The sequence below is a fragment of the Bufo gargarizans genome, unplaced genomic scaffold, assembly GCF_014858855.1.
Source record: "Bufo gargarizans isolate SCDJY-AF-19 unplaced genomic scaffold, ASM1485885v1 original_scaffold_1465_pilon, whole genome shotgun sequence".
Classification (NCBI taxonomy): Eukaryota; Metazoa; Chordata; class Amphibia; order Anura; family Bufonidae; genus Bufo; species Bufo gargarizans.
Window position 1 is genome coordinate 246564 of NW_025334371.1, and position 15240 is coordinate 261803.

General features: G+C 45.9%; 1 protein-coding gene across 1 annotated transcript in view; it reads left to right on the forward strand.

Annotated features, from left to right (window-relative positions):
- The window catches only part of LOC122923318 (sushi, von Willebrand factor type A, EGF and pentraxin domain-containing protein 1-like), an 82434-nt gene that overhangs the window by 25454 nt on the left and 41740 nt on the right, over positions 1 to 15240 (forward strand). The window lies entirely within an intron of this gene.

Consider the following 15240-nt stretch of genomic DNA (forward strand, 5'->3'; position numbering starts at 1 on the left):
TTTTTGCTCACGTCACCCCTCCACCAAAAAAAACACTGAACGGAAAAGTGATCAGAAGGTCACGTGTACCCTAAAATGTAATCATTAAAAACTACAGATCGTCCTGCAAAAACGACCCCCTGCACAGCTCTGTAGACAGGAATATCAAAAAGTTGAGGCATTTTCAATATATGGAAATAAAAAAAATTATCTTTTTTTTTTTTTTTAAGCATCAAAACATAGCAAAAACTATATAAATTTGGCGTCGCTGTAATAGCATGATAAAGGCATTGTGTCCGCTCTACCACAGTAAACACTTCTTTTTTTCACTTCATTAATCATTTTTCCCACTTCCCAATAAATCATATTAAATGGATTTACATGGCGCCATTAGAAAATACAAAGACGTCCCTCAAAAAACAAGCCCTCATACGGCTACATGAAGAGAAAAGTAAAAAAAAAATGTAATAGCTCTTGGAAGAAGAAAAACTAAAAAATGAAAATTGTTGGGAAGGGATTGAAAAAAGTGTTGAGCGAAGCAAAGCATTTGAAGCGGAATTCGGTTTGAAATTTAGGAAAAATTGGTTTTGCAAAAAAATCCCAATTTCCTCACAATTTGTGAAAACAAATCAGTTTTCCTAAAATAATGACTGCATGTGTTATATAGCGAAACTAAGTGTAAGGGAGATGCGATATGACCCATAATACCGTGCAGCCAGCCAATCCGCAGCCTTGTGATGTCACAGCCCTAAAAACCTTATCCCGCACGGTCTCCGCCATTTCACTGTGAGCTGAACTTAGAGAGAGACTTAGCAAGTGCTCATGCACTAAGGACAGTGGTGATGAAAACAATTTAATAAAAGAATATTGGAGACGGAGAGTGCAGGGACAGTGCAGGGAGAGTGCGGGGACATTACAGGGAGAGTGCGGGGACAGTGCAGGGAGAGTGCGGGGACAGTGCAGGGAGAGTGCGGGGACATTACAGGGAGAGTGCGGGGACAGTACAGGGAGAGTGCGGGGACAGTACAGGGATAGTGCGGGGACAGTACAGGGATAGTGCGGGGACAGTACAGGGATAGTGCGGGGACAGTACAGGGATAGTTCGGGGACAGTACAGGGAGAGTGCAGGGACCGTACAGGGAGAATGCAGGGACAGTGTAAGGAGAGGACAGGGAGAGTGCAGTGACAGTGTAGGGGGAGTGCGGGGACAGTGCAGGGAGAGTGCGGGGACAGTGCAGGGAGAGTGCGGGGACAGTACAGGGAGAGTGCGGGGACAGTACAGGGAGAGTGCGGGGACAGTACAGGGAGAGTGCGGGGACAGTACAGGGAGAGTGCGGGGACAGTACAGGGAGAGTGCAGGGACAGTACAGGGAGAATGCAGGGACAGTGTAAGGAGAGGACAGAGAGAGTGCAGTGACCGTGTAGGGGAGTGAGGGGACAGTACAGGGGGAGTGCCGGGACAGTATGGGGAGAGTGCAGAGACAGTACGGGGAGAGTACGGGGACAGTACAGGGAGAGTGCGGGGACAGTACAGGGAGAGTGCGGGAAGAGTGCGGGGACAGAGTAGGGAGAGTGCGGCGACAGTACAGGGAGAGTGCAGGGACAGTGTAGGGAGAGGACAGGGAGAGTGCAGTGACAGTGTAGGGAGAGTACAGGGATAGTGCAGGGACAGTGTCAGGAGAGGACTGGGAGTGTGCGGGGACAGTACAGGGAGAGTGCGGGGACAGTACAGGGAGAGTGCAGGGACAGTACAGGGACAGTACAGGGACAGTACAGGGAGAGTGCAGGGAGAGTGTAGGTAGAGTACAGGGATAGTGCAGGGACAGTGTAGGGAGAGTACAGGGACAATGTAGGGAGCGTACAGGGACAGTGCAGTGACAGTGTAAGGAGAGCGCAGGGACAGTGTAGGGAGAGTGCAGGGACAGTGTAGGGAGAGGACAGGGAGACTTATTCTGTAACAGTTTTATACATTGATTCCTACATGAGCCATAAACTAAGATATTATAATAATCTTTATTTCTATAGCGCCACCATGTTCTGCACTTTACAGCTCAGAGGGTTCATGTACAAAACAAAAGACATCACAGCGTAACCGGCTAATATACAACTGAGACGCTAGGAGTGAGGGTCCTCGCAAGAGCTTACAATCTATGAGGAAATGGGGGCGACACAAATGGTAGATGATTATAGTATAAAGTTGTCAAGCCATTATTGTACTGCAAGCACTGGGACTGTAAGAAGGTCGAGGTCAGGTCTGAGGAGTTGGTGGGGGGAGGGGAGGGCTACTCGGGGAACTTGGTGAGCCTGCCTAAAAAGGTGCGTTTTCAAGGCATGCTTGAAGGTGGTGAAGTTGTGAATGGTATATAAATTAAGTGAATTAACATGCACTCTCATCATTAACTCTTTAATTATGGAACAAAATGAATAATATTAAAAATTATATAAAAATAAATATATATATATACAGTAGGAAAATATTTAATCAACCCTAAAAGTAATTTATCAACCCTAGAAATAAAATACACCATCTCATATGCAAAAAACTTATAAAATATATATATAAAAAAGGCAGTTCCCAAATCAATTCTTATGATTCTTTTTGTTCCTCCATGATGTTGCCTTGATTTGGATACAAAGTTCTTATTTGATATGATCGATCAATAGATTTTATTTATCAAACATCAGTGATTGTGAAAAAGCGTGATATTACATAAAATATACCAATTTATCCTGTTGATCTGTGGTTTGTATAATAATTTTTTTCTGATTAATTAGAATAAGTAAAAATAAATAAAAATAGTGGTATTTCTTCAAGTGTCCTTTACGTTGTATTGTTTTTGTAGTTTTTTATAGTGCAGAGATAAATGTAAGTTACCAGCAGGTGGGACGCCTTGTGAGACGCCGAGTCTGGAAGGAGGACCGTTACAGGCTCGGAGTATGAAAGGCTCTCTCCGCTGAGTCCACGGAGGCGGTAATGTACGCACTCACTATGCACTATATATTATAGAGGAATATTGTGCATGGACTTGTTGCTCTATACAGTAAGGGGCATTATGGAACGATTGAAGATACTTTGTATATTTCAGCTACTCCGCTCGGCATTAGAGAAGCCGTCTCTGTTGGCAGCACTAAGTCGGCAATGCATGCTATCTAGGGGCAATAACAAATCAATATCTTATTTTGAATACAAAGATACTTTGAATGACCTTATTGCTCTAAATGTACTAAGGGGCCGACAGAACGACCAAAGACACAATATACTTACTATTCTGCACAATGATGAGTGGCCATGCTCCGCCTAATACCGGTTCAGCTTGAGCATCACTATGCTCGGCACATGGGAGTATTCGCCCGAGTACCTCATGTGTTCAAGCGTCATGCTCGAGTCTCCTCCCTACACATTTCGCGGCTACTAAGCAGCCAATAAAAGTGCAGGTAAGTACTGTCCTCACTGTAATGCTACTAGTGATGTTGGCTGCTGGCATTACAGTGACTGGCTGGCCGGAACGCGTCATCAAACGTGCTCGGATCAGTCATAGTCAGGGAGAGCAGAGGGTAGGAAGGGACAGGCAGTGTAGGGAGCGAAATTCTCAGGTATTATTCTAGGAAAGCTTTTCAAAGACCCCAAAGTTTAAGGACCACTGTGTGTGTCAGCAGCAAGATATTTCTCTGTAATACCTATTAGTGACATATACTGCACATCATCCGCAGACTGTGTCTTTTTGCGTAAATTCAAATAATCAGCGCCACGTTTATTGTCTATAGTGTGCGTGTAATACACATCCGTGACACATACAGTGCTCCATCCGAAAACTGTTTCTTTAGGACAAATTTAAATAATCTGGGCCTGATCTAGTGTCCATATTCTGTGTGTTTCTGTGACATATACTGTACGCCATCCGAAAACCGTGTCTTTAGTGGACTGTAAAACAATCTGCGCCACATCTAGTGACAAAACCATTAATATGAAGAAGGCGAGCACTAAGGGACAGGGATGTGGGCGTTATGCTGATGGTGCGCGCAGAGGCCGTGGCCCTGGGCGCAATGAAACTGTGCCAGCAGCCAGCTTCACGTCCAACTTAGCTGGGCGGCGCAGGACAACACTGTCCAAGTCAGACCAGTGCGAACAGTTGGTCGGTTGGATTGCTGAAGATAATGCTTCTGCAATGAGCAGGATATCGGGTATACGCTGACGCCACTTAGGCAGTGGGCCAGGATACGTGTGGATAATAGTCTGTATTTTGTTTGTGACGCCAATTGCAGCGTGCGCAGGGTACTACCCCAGGGCCCTTCCAAGGTGTTCTAATGCAAGTCCCAGATTAGAAATGCCATGAGTGGTGTAATGGCCGATAATGTCTCTATAGGTGGTGATAATTGTGTCACGGTGTCTCCTACCTGGGTACGGCCGGACTCCTGGCTCCTGGCTCGATTGCAATAAATTTGAGTGTAGTGATAGTAGGAGTAATAGAGGGATTTTGCAGCAGAAATGATGTTTAGACCATTAGATGAAGTTCAAACGTTTCTTTACTGATGATAACTTGTATCCCAACAGAATGCAGCTTTGGTCTCCGGTCCCAGCAGGTTTTGGCAATCATTGGCAGGAATAGAGGCTTCTGCTTGATATGTGGGGAGCTTTCAGGATAAGACGTCTGCTTGGTAGCTCTGTAACTGTGGCAGGAATTAATCTTCTGCACATCTCTGTATCTTCTGCTTTGTGGGGACAGACTAGCTGAGGAGGAATGGCTTCTCCTAGGTTTCTGGACTTTACTCACAGATAGTTTCTCAGGGGATGCTTCCTTCCTGGAACTCTGGATGTTGTCTGCTTTCTTCTTATCCAGCTGAGGCTGCAGGGCCCAGTCTGGGTATGTGATCAATGTCTCAGCCGAGACAAGATCCTGGCTTTCTTCCCTATGCAGGGGATCTCCTCACACACACAACCCTACCCCTAGCAGGGGTGGGCTACACTACCTCTAACTTCCTTCTCCACCCAAGCTGCAGGATGTGGGAACAGTCCACACCTCCACAGAGGGGGAGCTAAGCTGGAATAATCCATTCCAGCTTAGATAAACTAAACTAGGACTTGTACCTGGCCAATGCCTTGCTGCCCCCTGCTGGTGAACCTGTAAAATTACAAGGAAACTATTGTATTTAACATGATTTTAGATGGACATTTGTGAGAACATAATATAAATTACAGTAAAAGGAAAGTCTTTTGCAGCGCTCACCTATCTCCGATTTTCAAATGCACGGACGTTGCCTGGACTCAGCTACGAATAAGATTCCAAAGGAGAAGAAATTCAGCTTCGAAAAATTCCAAAAAGTCAAAAACGTTTTCAAGACGCAGGATAAAAGTACACGGTCTCCAGATTACGGTCCTTATTCATGACGAGTGCACACAGTAGAGATCACTCTATATGAACCTCCACACCTCCTCCTCGAGAGGAGGGGCTGGTAATGTGGCTCACAGGGAGTGAAAACTTAAACCGTCACCAACAGTTAACCCTTAACGTAACAAACATCTAAGATTGAAATACCCTAAAAAAGATACCATAGGCATATAGCACAAAAACATATATGCTGACATAAATGGCAGAAAGGATAGGCGACATCAATATTGTAAGATTAAATCTCGTCTCATATTTAATCCCTTCGGAACACAGGGGCTGAGCTCACACATCCTTTTCTGTTCAAAAGTTTTTTCTTATGGTCTCCTCCCCTTATTGGTGCTGTTACCCTATCAATTCCCTGTACACGGAGAGCGGATGTATTGCCTTGGTGCGTTACCGCAAAGTGTGTACTAACTGCCGGGACATTTCTTGTCTTATGATGCGGCGGGTCAGAGATGTGTTTACGCATTGGATGTGCATCCCACGTATTGTAAATTGCATATTGTGCATCTGATAAGGTAAATAGCAAACTGAGTGCTGCAGTTTAAATACGACCTTATTTTGTATGTGGTGCTCACCTGCATATGATCACAGCAGATGCATTTATTGTGTCCACATTTGTGGCTTCCAATGGATTTAAGCCAACTGGGTTTTGTAATAGGACGATGATAAAAATGGCTTGGGCTCAATGTTTGACCTAGGTTGGGTGCCCTACGAGCGACGCATCTGATGCCATCAGATACTATTCCATTCCAATCTTTGTCTAAGTTGAGCAGATGACGTTTTATAATCTTACACATTTCTGTGTATTCTTTGCTAAACTGTGTGACAAATGTAACTTGATCATGTTTGGGATACTGTGTGTTCTGCCTCTGTTCTGATGGTTCACCAGAGAAAACCAGAGAGCGTCTATCCAAAAAAAGTGTCTGGTTAAGTGTCCTCTGTACAGACTGTATGTTTCCTGAGACAAAGTCATTCTTTTATATATTTTGCCTCTGATACAAAGGTGTCAGTGCTTGAACAATTTCATCTAGCGCTAATTAATTCACCTTTGGGTACGGCATAGTCTCTCTGATATGTGGGGGATGAGATGTCGCAAGGAGAATGTGTTCCCTGCGGTCTCCTTTCTGAAGGTCTCAGTATTCACCTTTGGGTACGGTATATTCTCTCTGATATGTGGGGGGTGAGATGTCACAAGGAGAATGTGTCCCCTGCTGTCTCCTTTCTGAAGGTCTCAGTATTCACCTTTGGGTACGGTATATTCTCTCTGATATGTGGGGGATGAGATGTCGCAAGGAGAATGTGTCCCCTGCTGTCTCCTTTCTGAAGGTCTCAGTATTCACCTTTGGGTACGGTATATTCTCTCTGATATGTGGGGGATGAGATGTCACAAGGAGAATGTGTCCCCTGCTGTCTCCTTTCTGAAGGTCTCAGTATTCACCTTTGGGTACGGCATATTCTCTCTGATATGTGGGGGATGAGATGTCGCAAGGAGAATGTGTTCCCTGCTGTCTCCTTTCTGAAGGTCTCAGTGTTCACCTTCGCATTTGCTTCATCCCCTGTTAATGTAAGATCAAGAAAGGGAATTGTACTTGCGTCAAAATGCAAGCTGAATGAAAGGGAGCAGCTATTAAGGTAGTCCTGAAACCTAGATATATATTGAACATCGTCATAAATATCTCCCAAACCATTTTATGGCATGAAAAAGGGATTGAGATCCGTATACAAAAATAGTTTTTCCCACCATGACTTATAAATGTTCGCAATAAATGGAGAGAATTTTGCCCCCATCGACACTCCGGAGATCTGCAGATAAAGCTGGTTATCAAACATGAAATAATTATGTTTCATAAGAAACTCCACTGCTCTGCAGATGAACTCCGGGAGCGTTGATGTGCGGTCACTGTATACTTGAAGAAGCCACTGCAGTCCCACAACTGCTTCATCATGTGCTATATGTGTGCATAGAGAAACTACATCGGCAGTGATCCACGTATACCCCCTCTACCACTGGAAATCCATAAATGACTGCAAAACTCTATTAGTATCCTTGATATAACCCGGAATGGATGAAATCAAAGGTTGTAGAAGGGAGTCCACCCACCCCCCAAAACGCTCAGAATAAGCACCTATGCCAGCAACAATAGGTCTCATGGGTGGGGGGAATCCCTTCTTATGTACTTTAGGTAAAGCATGAAAGACGGCAGTGATGGGATATTTAACATGCAAATAATCGATCCCTTTCTGAGACAAAATACCAAGAGAAAACCCTTTGTGTAGTATTTGTGATAGGCCTTTCTGGTATGTAGGGAGGGGGTCACAAGCCAGTGAGTGATAGGTGGTAGTGTCCTCCAACATCGAAAACACTTGCGTTTTATACTCCTGGCGATCTAATATCACGACAGCCCCCCCCCCTATCAGCCCTTCTTACTACTAAGTCTGATCTTTGTTTGAGTTCGTTCAGTGCAGGAATTTCATTTGCATTCATATTATTAGTGCACATTTTAAATTCCCTTTCAGAAGGATTATGGGTATTTTTCTTTTCCAGTGCGGTAAGATCTTTTATTAATTACATCCTGGAGTTTATCCAGTGCCGGAGACCTGGACTGCACAGGATAAAAGGCTTTATTGGTTACTCTGAAGTAAGCTGATGAATTAACGCATCCCTCAGACCTCTGGTCACACTGTAGATGTAGAAGACAGGAGATATGGGTGAGATCATTAAAGTCCATGGAGTGGTGTATCTCATCCTGATTACGTTTACTTTCTTGTGATTGTTCTTTGATATTTTCATCTTTGATCCCTTGAAAGTGTTTTTTAACAGTGAGATTACGTGCGAGGCGGTTTACATCTAGTAATGTTTGGTATAAATCAAAGTGCTGAGTAGGACAAAAGGATAATCCTCTTTTAATACATTTAATTCATCCTGTGACTAAATAGAGGCAGTTAGGTTAATGACTTGTATATCTTCTACTCCTTCTTGTGGTGGGACGGGTACCAGCGATTTCCAGCTTCCTCCCCGCCCGCCGTTTTTTGAGGAGGATCTTTTATATTGTGAAAAGGTTGATGCAATGATATTCTCTTCAGCGGCTTTTGATTGAACTGTTGTTCCACCTGTATCGGTGGCTGAGCCCGAAGATTCCTGCTCGGTGCTGCTGAAGGAAACCCTTGAAGAATACCTCCTCCTTGACTTAGATCTTTTTTCAGGATAGATTGTGGAGTATGTGATTTAGCTTCAGGCCAGGAGTATACTGTGTTCGTTTTGTAATCAGCTATGTCCCGATTAAATTTGTTCTGTTTGAACTCCATTAAATGGGTTTCCAGTTTGTTAAAATTTTCTTTCAATTTATATCAAGTTCACAGAAGCTGGATTTCTCTGTGTCTGGACGGAGTGAGTTCTGAACAGTCATAATTTCCTCTCTTATTTCATTGAGCGCTTGTTGCTCATATTTAATAATCAATTCCATTAATGTGAGGGAACATGCTGAGAGGATCTCCTGCCATTCTGTCAGAAATACTTCAGAGTAAATCACCGTGTTTTTTTTACGGACTCTCAGTCCCCTTGGATTCATATTCCTCTCTACATATTTCTTTAGGGCCGTCGAATCCCACTAAGTTCAAGTGCGCATCTCTTTACATAGTAGTTTTGGTGACCTTTATGTCCAGTTGTTCCTGTGTGGTTGGGTCAGAGTTGTTAAAAATTGCATCCATTTTATCTACACGGTCTTGTAATTCCTCAAATGACAGAAGTGCTCTATGCGCCATGATCAGACCCAACAACAGAAAACTCAATCAAGACAAATAATGGTCGGGAAGGATAGGGAGGGCACGCAGACCAAGTGAATAATCACAGTAAAAGGAAAGTCTTTTGCAGCGCTCACCTATCTCTGATTTTCAGATGCACGGACGTTGCCTGTACTCGGCTACGAATGAGATTCCAAAGGAGAAGAAATCCAGCTTCTAAAAATCAGATCCTTTATTCCAAAAAGTCAAAAACGTTTTACAAATTACATCAGATTACAATGTGAAGGCTCTTAGAAGACAGTAGCGGGGTAGAGGCGTGTAGTAACACAACTCTGGGGTGTTACATATCCCCTTACTTTGAGTTAAGCCATCCTCGGCTTATGCTTAGGAGGAGAGAACAAGCTCTGGGGTACCCAAATTAATACAAAGTATAATACGCTCAAATATGACTTGAGTCCTTTTACTTTGAAGTGCTTTGAGACTGGAATCCTCTGGAAACAAATAAGTCACCTGTAATCCACGGGAAACACTCTTGACCCACTCTTCTACTGCGGTCTTGTACTCCCATGGGGTCTGGGTGTTACCGGTTATCTCAAGTGGGACCTCAGGGTTAAGGTGGTCTGGCCTGGGGCTGTCTTCTCTGGGCGACGGAGTGGGAGCTCCAGCCGCCTCTGCCGCGCCAGCAGGAGTGCGGAGCAAAGCCTGTTCAGGCTTAGTGGTAGTGTCAGGGACCAACTGGCGAGGTGCAGGGGCAGCTATGGGTTGGACTGGGGCCTCAGGGAGCGGGACTGCTACTACCTGATGTCGCGGCCGGTTCCTCCTGCTGGTCATCTTCGGCGGCTGCGGCTGTCTCCGGACCGGCGGTCAACTCCTCCGAGGACGCAGCTGGTTCCTGGGCCGGGATGTCATTCGCTGACGATGACGATGAAGCGCTTGATGGCGTAGGCGCTTCCAGTGCCTGGACAACTTGACAGGTAAGATCTTCCAAAGGAGAGGATTTGAGTGCAATGGCCATTTTGGTTGCTGGCTCGACAGCCACAGAGGGATCCGCTGCCTCCGGGGTCGCGGAAAAGACTCAGGGGCTGCTCCTCTGGACCAATTGGGAAAACCAGATCTCTAGTGGGTAATTTGTCAACGGGGAACCCGTCTTCAACGTCATTTCTCCCCACTTGGGCTGTAGGAGCTCCATCTTCCTCTGCTGCTTGGTCAGGATCAATGCAGATAATGAGGGTGGAGCCCAGAGGGAGGAGTCTTCACTCCCTTGGCTCACATTACAGAGTTCTTGGTGGGTAGTCTTTAATTTTCCCGCTTCCAGGGGACGTAGTCATCATTTTCATGCTCCTGAGAGGGCGTTCTTGTATTTTTCCACTTCCAAAGGGCATGAAGAATCGGCGCCATTATAGAAATATGGCGGATTAACCCCTGGAGTGCTGGTGCGCACGGTTTATTGCTGACAAGCACCGCAATAACAGCAATAAAGTCAATTTTCAAGGTATTCACACAATTCTCAGATCTTGCAGTACTGTTAAACATACAATCCTGTTGTAGCAGTGTAAGGCACACAATTCGAACCTGTTATGGCAGGGATAGGCACACAATCCAATCCTGTTTATGACGCCCAAAATGCAATCATCAGGATATGGGGTAACACTGACGCCACTTATGCAGTGGGCCAGGATATGTGTGGATAATAGTCTGTATTTTGTTTGTGACGCCAATTGCAGTGTGCACAGGGTACTACCCCAGGGCCCATTCCAACGTGTTATAACGCACGTCCCAGATTAGGAATGCCAGAGTGGTGTAATGGCCTATAATGTCTCTATAAGTGGTGATAATTGTGTCAATGATGTCTCCTACCTGAGTACGGCTGGACTCCTGGCTTGATTGCAATATACTTGAGTGTAGTGATAGTAGGAGTAATAGAGGAATTTTGCAGCAGAAATGATGTCCAGACCTTTAGATGAAGTTCAAACATTTCCTTACTGAACATAACTTGTATCCAAGCAGAATACAGCTTTGGTCTCTGGTCCCAGCAGGAATAAATGCTTCTGCTTGATATGTGGGGAGCTTGCAGGATAAGACATCTGCTTGGTAGCTCTGTAACTGTGGCAGGAATTAATCTTCTGCACATCTCTGTATCTTCTGCTTTGTGGGGATAGACTAGCTGAGGAGGATATGGCTTCTCTTAGGTCTCTGGGATTTACTCATAGATGATTTCTCAGGGGATGCTTTCTTTCTGGAACTCTGGAGGTTGTAGTTTCTGCTTTCTTCTTATCCAGCTGAGGCTGCAGGGCTCAGTCTGGGTATGTGATCAATGTCTCAGCCGAGACAAGATTCTGGCTTTCTTCCCTATGCAGGGGATCTCCTCACACACACACACACACACCCTACCCCTAGCAGGGGGTGGGCTACACTACCTCTAACTTCCTTCTCCACCCAAGCTGCAGGATGTGGGAACAGTCCACACCTCCACAGAGGGGGAGATATGCTCAAATAATCCATTCCAGCTTAGATAAACTAAACTAGGACTTGTACCTGGCCAATGTATTGCTGCCCCCTGCTGGTGAACCTGGAAAATTGCAAGGAAACTATTGTATTTAACATTGTTTTAGATGCACATTTGTGAGGACATAATATAAATTACATCAGATGACAATGTGTATGCTCTTAGAAGACAGTATCGGGGTAGAGGCATGTAGTAACACAACTCTGGGGTGTTACACTTCCAGTGGGTTAAGCACCACCCTCTCTTCCACCAAGTCCAGTCTCAGTGGCCAAGAGTCTGGTCAACTGAATCCTCTCTTTGATCATCCTTCCTGCCACAATGGAGAGGCTTGCCAAACGAGTGAACCCACACTCAGATATTCCCAGGAGCTCTTTTCAGCTCCACTATTACATTTGTCCCTCACGCCCAGCACGCTTGAAGAGGGACCTGAGATATTGTGCCCTGATTCCCAACCTCTTGAGCCTTCACAGTCTCAAGAAGATGATGGTGGTGAACGTCAATCATTCGTTCACAAGGTGGATGAAGATGAGACACAGTTGTCAATCACTGAGGTTGTGGTTAGGTCAAGTCAGGAGGATGAGGAGAGTGAGGAAGTGGAAGAGGAGGTGGTTGACGATGAGGTCACTGACCAAACATGGGAAGGTGAAAAGCCGAGCAAGGACAGCAGTACAGAGGGGAAGGGATCCGCAGCACTGCAACAGACTGGAAGAGGTAGTGGGGTTGCAAAAGGGAGAAGTCGGCCCACACCAAACAGGTCCATAACCATTACACCGAGCACCCCCATGCATAAATCTACCTTGCCAAGGGGTAGGTATTCCGCAGTATGGCGCATTTCTTAGGAAAGTGCAGACGTTAAAAGAGTAGTAGTTTGCAACCTGTGTCGTACCAAAATGAGCCGGGGTGTGAACACTAGCAACCTCACTACCACCAGCATGAGCCACCACATGGCATCCAAGCACCCTAATAAGTGGGCCGAACGCCTGGGTCCACAATCTGGGTCTGCGGGTCACACCACTGCCTCCTCTTCCCCTGTTTTACGCACTGCTGGCCAATCCCCCGTCAAAGGAACAGGCCCGGATGCTCCTTGCCCTGCACCTGGACCTTTGCATGAACCATCAGCAACAACATCCACTTTCCTGTCCCAGCGCAGCGTCCAAATGTTCATAACACAGTCATTTGAACGCAAGCGCAAATACCCACTTACCCACAGGCCATAGCACTAAATGCACAACTTTCAAAATTACTGGCCCTTGAAATGTTGCCATATAGGCTTGTAGACACTGAGGCCTTCCGTAGCCTGATGTCGGTGGCCGTCCCTCAGTACGCAGTCCCCAGCAGCCACTATTTCTCACTGTGTGCTGTGCCTGCTTTACACCAGCATGTGTCCCAGAACATCGCCCGTGCCCTGACCAACGCAGTTACTGGGAAGGTCCACTTAACCATTGAGAAGCGCTGGTGGCCAGGGACGCTACATTTCCCTGACCGCACACTAGGTGAATGTTGTGGAGGCCGGGAGTTAGTCATACTCTGGGATGGCAAAGGTGCTACCCACACCCAGGATTGCGGGCCCTACGTCCATCAGGGTCTCCACCAGCAGCTATGTTACTGGCTCCAACCCCCACTTCTCTTCCTCTTCTGCCTCATCCTCATCCACTTCCACCTCCAGTAGCAGTCAGCCATCAATTGCTAGCTGGAAGCATTGTAGCACTGCTGTGGGTAAGCGCCAACAGGCCGTGCTGAAGCTGATATGCTTAAGGGACAAACAGCACACCGCCGCAGAGCTTTGGCAGCGGATAAGGGACCAATTTGCCAGAGCTACTAGTGAAGGCGCGCCGTGTGTGTGCCCATTTCCGCAAGTCGTCCACAGATTCAGCCGGTCTGTCAACGCTGCAGCAGCGCTTGCGGCTTCCAGCTCACCGACTGTTGTGCCATGTGAACACGCGCTGGAACTCTACGTTCTATATGTTGGCCAGGCTTTGTGAGCAGCAGAGGGCAGTTGTGGAATACCAGCTGCAACATGGTCGTCGCCTTTTCGAGTCAACTGCCACTATTCACAAGCGAGGAGCTGGCATGGATGTCAGACCTGTGTGAGGTTTTAAAAAACTTTGATGAAACCACACAGATGGTTAGTGACGAAAATGCCATTATCAGCGTAACCATCCCACTGCTGTGTCTACTCAAACGATCGCTGCTCACAATGAAGGACGACGCTCTGAATGTGGCAGATGAGGAAATGGGGGAGGACATCTCACAGGGTGATAGCCAGACCACCCACAGTTCATCTTCTCAGCGTGAATTGGACGATGAAGAGGAGGAGGACCTGGAGACAGTTGCCTCTGCTACAGAGGGTAGTACCCATGGAACTTTAATTCCATCTGTTCAGCGTGGATGGGCAGAAGAGGAGGAGTAGGAGGTGGAGAGTCATCCTGATGTCGACATCGACGTCTTGCCTGTTGGTACTCTGGAATACATGGCTGACTTCATGTTAAGCTGCCTTTCCCACGACCCTCGCATTATACGCATTTTAGATAACACGGATTACTGGGTGTTCACCCTTCTCGACCCCTGCTACAAAGAGAACTTCTCATCTCTATGTATAAGTTAAAAGAGAAAACACAAGAAATGAATCGCACATCCAGCTGCTATGCTTTGATCTCATCCCTGCTACTTTTGCAGAAAACAGTGCTAGGTATCGCACGTGTACCGCCTCCTATGCTACATGCGAAATGAGGCATTAGTGTACATTTTGATCAAAAGGCATAAGCCCACTCACCAGGCCAAGGTTGGTTCTATGAGTGGGTCCTACTCTAAAATTGGCGCGGCGCTGCACGGCAACCACCACAGCGCTACACGACGACCACCAAGGTATTTTGCAGGAGGGGTTAAATTAACTTACCATGCTCTCAGTTGGAGTTCCTGAGAGCTTCAGGTAAGGTGAGCTTTGACAACTGTTCACATGGTGCGGTGCTGCACGGGGGCCACTGTGCTGTTTTTCTGGTGGGTTGGTGGGGCCCAGTGCTAGGTATGGCATAGTCAGGCAGAAGTGGTGCTGTTTGGCTGCTGGGTCCCGCCGCCTGCCGGATTGGCGCCACAGCGTTGGTGGTCGCAGTGCAGCGCCGCGCCACGCCAATTTTAGAGTAGGACCCACTCGTAGAGGCAACCTTGGCGTGGTGAGTGGGCTCATGCCTTTTGATCAAAATGTACACTAATGCCTCATTTAAGGATTAGGATAGAGGGATGGCACTCTAATCATAGGTAGTGTATGGAAAAGAAATATTTATTATGAGCTGGCTGGATGTGCCAGGAAACAATGATAAAAAGAATCTGAAATACAATGAGTATAAAATACAATGTAGGTGATGAGCCTTCAATTAGATAATCCTAGTAAAATCATGCAGAAATAGTGGATATAGGATAAAATATAATAATATAATAATATAATATAATAATATTTAATAATGGATAAAAAAAAGAAAAAAATTGAAAAAATTGAAAAAGTGATAAAGTGGAGAAAATGAGGAAAAAATGATAAAACACAAGATAAAAAAATTCTTTGGATACAAAAGTCTGAGGCAGTAGTATGGTCAGAGTTCTGTGGACCTACTGGAATTAAGTGTAGGTAAC